Source organism: Argiope bruennichi, chromosome 10, assembly GCF_947563725.1.
Source record: "Argiope bruennichi chromosome 10, qqArgBrue1.1, whole genome shotgun sequence".
NCBI classification, from domain to species: Eukaryota; Metazoa; Arthropoda; class Arachnida; order Araneae; family Araneidae; genus Argiope; species Argiope bruennichi.
The window spans coordinates 53,352,988-53,359,363 of NC_079160.1; the positions used below are offsets into that span (position 1 = coordinate 53,352,988).

Genomic DNA, 6,376 nt, shown 5'->3' on the forward strand with positions numbered 1-6,376 from the left:
TTTTAAATAATATTATAAACATTTTAAACTTAAAAAAAAAAAGTCTTGATTTTACATCAGTCTTTTTATATTGATTTTATATGATATAATCTTTTTTACTTGAAATACAATTTGTCCTTACTTGCTAAATTAAATTCAAATAAGATCCTGTTGTCTATTTATGGCAAAAAATTTACATCATACATTTTTGTTTTTGGCACAGCATTATTTATTGTTATAACTCAATAATATATAGAAATAAACAACAGAATGGATGTAAAACATATTAAAAGTTAACATCTCTTCTCAAAGAAACCCATAAACTTTTGTCAAAGTTACTGCAATCATTATAATTTGTGAGTTTCATTGTATCTATTAATAGTAATAGAAAACCAGAAAGGGTATACTTCTTGACCTAAATATAATAAATTTGGATTAAAGATAATTTTTAAAAAGGGAATGTGCATCTCATTGACATTTTAAAAACTTTTATTCATATTTAATTAATCAAAATTCTAATTCAGAAAAGTATTCAGAACGCATTAGCACTCAAAAACTATTTTTAGACTTTAAAATTTTGAAAATTAATTTTTGATAATTATAGTTTTATTACAATACAATCTCTCTCTCTTTTTTTTGTTGCTTATTTTTATAATTTTTGAAAACATTTTTTAATGCAAAATTTGTCACAATATTTTCACTTATGCAATGGTATTCAAACTATTATCATTGTTTGATGAAAATTTAATTATGTATTTCCTTTCATTATTCGACCAATAAAAGTATTTTTCTGCTTATATTCTAAAATTTTTTTGACAATGTCAATGAAATTTTGTTTCCTAATTTAATTGTTTGCAGTGCAATCTATAAATATAAGTCATAACATGTAAGGTATAAGAAAATAAGCCTGATATTCCAAATAATTCCATTTCCTACTACTTAATTTTTTTTATCAGCATGTTTAATTTAGCTAATATGTTGTTGGGTGTATGGTTCTTCAATAGTTTCAATGGCATATAAAAAAAAGAAAAGAAAAAAAAAGTGGAAAAAAAGTTATAGCATCATCATAAGACAATGTGTAAGTTAGATAATGCAGACAGTTGGGATTTTCTTGCAATTCTGATACTAGACTCAACTCCGTCAAGAAGTTTCATGCAGAAAAAGTGTGATAAAAGCGTAAGTAACATGGTAAAGCTAAAGTGACGCTACTTAAATTTCTGTTTCAATTTGAAATTAAAAAATACTTTAGTGAAGAAACTATGAATATCAAGTAAAGAAACAAAAGTATTCATTGAAATAAAACATTATAAATATTGATCACTGAAGAGAACTAGTTATTTTGATGAAAGAACCTGATCTAAATTATATTTCATCATTATGCACAATATTGCAATTTACTTGAAAACATACAATTGTCTTTAATATAAAAGTATGGTTTAGTTAAGTTATATTAACATCCCGTTTTGAAGTAATACCAAAGTTATTTGAGGGCAGATTTTTCAATTTTGAAATTTAGCCTTTGCCTCAAGGGATTAAATGTACACCAGACTCGCACAGTGTTTTTTGGTAGACTCTATTTTTTAACCTAGAAGTTACCGTTAACCACATTCACATACAAAAGCAATCGCTTCACATACAATCGTGCTTAGCGAAAAACGATTCAATTGTACCGGGAAAAGTGTTGAGCTACAACTCAAGGATTGGTCGTATCGATTATTACTGGCTATTGTAATCCAAGACCTGCAATCGAAATATCACCAATAAGTAAGATCATATCAAGGATTTGAATTGAGTCTCACCTCTCTTTGAAAAGTATTGATCAACGGAATTCGTGACTTTTTCAGATTGGTAACGTTAGTAACAATCTTAAAGTATTCGTCATCCTTATAGACTAGGCTATACATTCCGAGGAATGAATGATAATGATAAATCACTTTATATCGATATTGCCAACGGAATCGGTTTTCTATAATCGTTAGTTTCACGGTTCCGAATGGTCGAATCTTGTATTTACGTCCACTTTGAGATACGAGAACTGGATAACCATTCCAGAACTCGCAGATGAACGATGATGTGCAATGAATAAATTATTCAAATATTAATTTATTTTCCGAGGGGAGTAAGTGATGTTTTTATAAATCCTTAAAATATATATATGTAATGATATCTCTTAATCTAATTTAAATCTTTATAAATTTCCTTTTATTTGAAATCAGCCTATACAAACTTCCTTCTAAAATGTTCTCTTATTTACTTATCCAATACCCACTTTTTTATTTAATTAATTCCTCACTTGCTCTATAAAACTGCTGAATTCAGTAGGTTCTCACGCTCTGAGAGAAGGAGTAAAAGTCATGCAACATTCTTAATCTCAAGTTAAATTTTCAACAGTTTATTCTTCTTGGCCACGCAACTGCTAAAATATGCTTACAAACATATATATAGACAAATATGGAATTCCTGAAATTGTTTAACTTAATTTAAGAACTTAGAAAAGTACTATCTTTGACAGTTTTCCCGAGATTTAAGTAATCAATTTTAGTTCTTCCGTAGTTCTATTTTTTTCTGTAATGCTATGTTAATATATTATTGATTTTGAAATCTTTAATTTTGTTTTATTCATCTGTGTGAAAAAACAAAATTAATCTTAAAAACAAAATTCTTAGTGCAAAACAATCTTTGCAGTAAGAAATTTTTTTCATTGATTAAACGTAGAGACATTTGCTAAATATTTGTTTTATTGTGATTTTAATTATTGTTCTTAAAGTAAATGTTCTGCATGTTAATTAGGAGATTTCATAAATATCCTTTATGATTGTTTAAGACCTTGTTGTTTATAAACTTTTTATTATTCACATTATTAGGAATGCACTGCAGTTTTTGTAAAATTATGTAAAGCATTTAATTAACTTATAATAAATATGAGAAAAGGTTGTTATTTTCAATCATTTTAGTGTAAAGTGAAAATTTTGTTGATATTTTTAATTGTATGCTAAAAGTCAAAGAATTCTGTAGATAACTTTTCATCCATTTTCAAATATATTTTTCTTTATATCTTGTAGAAATGGGCAGTGATCGAGTACAGATTTTGTATTGATATGAAGAGATGAATTGTGAATTAAAATAAAGACTATCATCAGTTTAAATAGGTATTTTATTTTTATTTTTCATAGTTTTCCCAATTTTTTCCATATTTTTTTAATGATTTCTTTGAAGAAAAATTAGAATGTATGTAAAATAATACTGCTAAACTATTCAAATAATTTAATCTGAAATTATTCCTACTCTTGCATTTATTTGCCAGTTCATTTTGAATTTGTTTTCCCCTCCTTTCTATTATTTGTTATCTACATCAGTTTTGTTCTAGAAATTCATTACTATAAGGATTTTGCTTCTGTCTCTTAAATATGTTGTTACTTTTGGTAATTGGATTGTCAAAGGTACTATTGGAAATCAAACTGATCTGGTTGGCTGTTTTCATTGATATTCAAGATTTTGGTTATTATAATGTAAAATAAAATAATGAGTTTTTTTAAAACTTTATAACAGCTCAAATCTTTTTTTTAAAGTTATTATTAATTATCTTGAATTATTATAAGCATGAACTGAAAATTAGCAGGTTTTGAAGCATACATTATATTGCATTCTTTTTAGCATATAAGATATTCCAAGGCACGTTGTTAAGTATTAATCAGTGAACTTTTAAAAATAAGAATTTAATAAGATAATTTAATAATGTGATTGAAGCTAGCTAAGAATATTATATTTGGAAACTGTTCTTCCTCTGAAAAATTGTACCTTTGATCAATCATTTCAGTTTGTGTTAGTAACTATTGGCAATACTTCAAAGTTTGTATGCTTAATACGAGCATCATATATTAGTTGCTTATTTTATTTTGTTTCTGCTTGAAAGAAATATTTACTGTGCTGAATAAAAATATTGGTTTTCACCATTGAAAAATAAATATTACAAAATTTACTTTTTACCATATGCCACTTTTTGATATTATTAAGAAATGATATTAGCGCAGGAATACTACAGAAAGTAGACTACAGTAATAATCTTATTTTTTGCAAGGTCTTATTTTATTTCAAACAAAAAATAAGTTAAACATTTAAATGTTTTCTTAAATAGGTGAAACAGTATATGAAATCTTTGAAAACCATGAAGTTTTGTGTTTTTGTTCAAGTCAGAATTGTAAAATTTTGTATTTAAATGACACTAAAAATAAATACTTGATATAAAATGTTTTGCTGAAATTGTGAGTTTATTGGTAGTTTGTATGTATCATCTCTATTTAATGTTTAGTCATACACTCTATCACATGGAATTTCAATTCTAATCTGAAAAATGATTGTAATGGTACTTGGATAATTATGTTTTGAGTGTCTGATGAAATTTTTTCTTTTTATTACCCTGCAGATTAAATAAATGATTTCAAATATTTTGAAGTTTTAAGCATGTGTTAGTCTCTGAAATATATATGTAAAATTGTGTAATATTTTGATTATAAGTGGTTTAATCTTTAGATTACATAGGGGGAAAAAAATCAAATTTGACTTAAATTTGACAGAGAAATGTGACATTACCAAAAAAAAAAAAAAAAAAAAAAAACTTAACAAAAACAAGAATTTATATAGGTATTTCTTTTTGATATTTAATTGCTACATCAGCAATGCATTTAGCTTATGAATTTATCATTGCTATGGGGCAAAAAAGTAAACCCATTGTAGATTCCAACAAAGATGTAACTATGAGCCTTTTGCTAACTATGAGTAATATGATTTCTGAAAATAGTAATAAATTTTTAAAATTATAGAAATGAGAACATTTTCTTGTCATTCATTAACTTAATCGCCTTTGGCGAATCAGTTTGTTCACCTAGATTATTTACTTATTAGGCTGTTAAATTATTAATGTAATTAGTAATGTTATGTTCAAAATGATCAACCAATAGCTAAAATCAAAATGATTATGTATTTTTTTCCATATTTTGATACTTTTCATGATAATTTGACTAGATTATATTAATTAGGTTGGCTTATCTAGTTTGCTCCTGTTTTGCTTTTCACATCATGCAGTTATGCCATTGGTATGCCCATTTTTTCGCACCATTTATTTCGGCATAAGCAGACTACAAACTTCCATTAATCATTTATTAATTTCAGTTTCTGACCCGCAGGCATTTTCTTCCACATAGCTTGCCACATTTATTTCCTCCTTAGTCTTTAATCCATATTTGCCAAAAAAAATTTTAAAGTCTTCTTTTCATAAATAAGGAGGTAAGAAAATATTTACTGTGTTCAACTATTTTAGTCCCACTTTTCTAGTGCTATTTTCATAATAAAAGTTCTACATCTCCATACTTTAAAAGTATTATTTTCTAACATGAAAAATATATTACTTAAATTCTTGTAATTTCGGAAGAAAAGGAGGGGAGTGATTTTTCTTTCTCTTTTCGTCTCTACCAAGTAATTCTTCACACATATACAATGTTGTAGGATGTTGGTTCCTCTTTCTATCATGCACTGTTGTTCAGGTTTGATTTTTAGATATTTTTTTAACATAGTTTTCAAGTGCTCTGTGTATTAAATTTTTCCCCCTTCTTTTTCATTATATTGCTAACCGTATACTTGGAAGCCCATATCGTATAAATATCTATCTGAAAAAATTCTATGATTAGAATAGTCTGGTCATATTCCACAATAAAATATATATTAGCCATATAAGATATGTATGTATAAGAAAACTTTATAAAACTGAATTTCTAAATATTATTTTTCTGTGACTTTATAAAACCTTTTTTATTTTTATTTGCAGAGGTCTTCTTTTCATTCATTGTTATAAGAATGCATCAACATTCATCCATTAACTCAGCAGTTGGTATTCTTGAAAATTATATGATCTTTGAGTTTTGAAACGCTCCTGAACAGAAGATTTATGCTCTTTTTCAGTGTACAGTTAGGATGTCTTCTGAGATTCAGTTGAAGATTGATCTATTTGGTGAAGAAGAAAGGTATCTGTACAAGCAAATTATGTGCCATAAAAACTTGAACCTGAGGAAGTTTAAAATGTCAACAGTTAGTTATAGAAAATCAAAAAATTGTATAAGATACAACTATTTAAATATTTTTCATGTTTTACAAGTTTGAAATAATCATCAGTCATTTCACCCAAAATATAACTTTTAAGGTTCTGTGTATAAAATACTGCATTTTTTCTGCAGTGATATTTAAAAATGCATTTAATAATGCTTGACTAAATTAGCCTTATTTTTTATGACATTGACTACTGCTACTCATTGATGGTTTCTTACAAGGTACATTTATAAATACACACAAAAGAGAAATAAAATGCATGCAGGATGTGCAGTAAAATTTTCTTACCCAGGACATA

General features: G+C 26.4%; 1 long non-coding RNA gene across 1 annotated transcript; it reads left to right on the top strand.

The window, feature by feature from the left end:
• The first annotated feature begins 1,963 nt into the window (after positions 1 to 1,963).
• On the top strand, positions 1,964 to 6,376 carry LOC129988860 (uncharacterized). Its single transcript, XR_008785694.1, has 3 exons — positions 1,964 to 2,098; positions 3,042 to 3,128; positions 5,801 to 6,376. It is a non-coding gene; the product is annotated as an uncharacterized LOC129988860 (long non-coding RNA).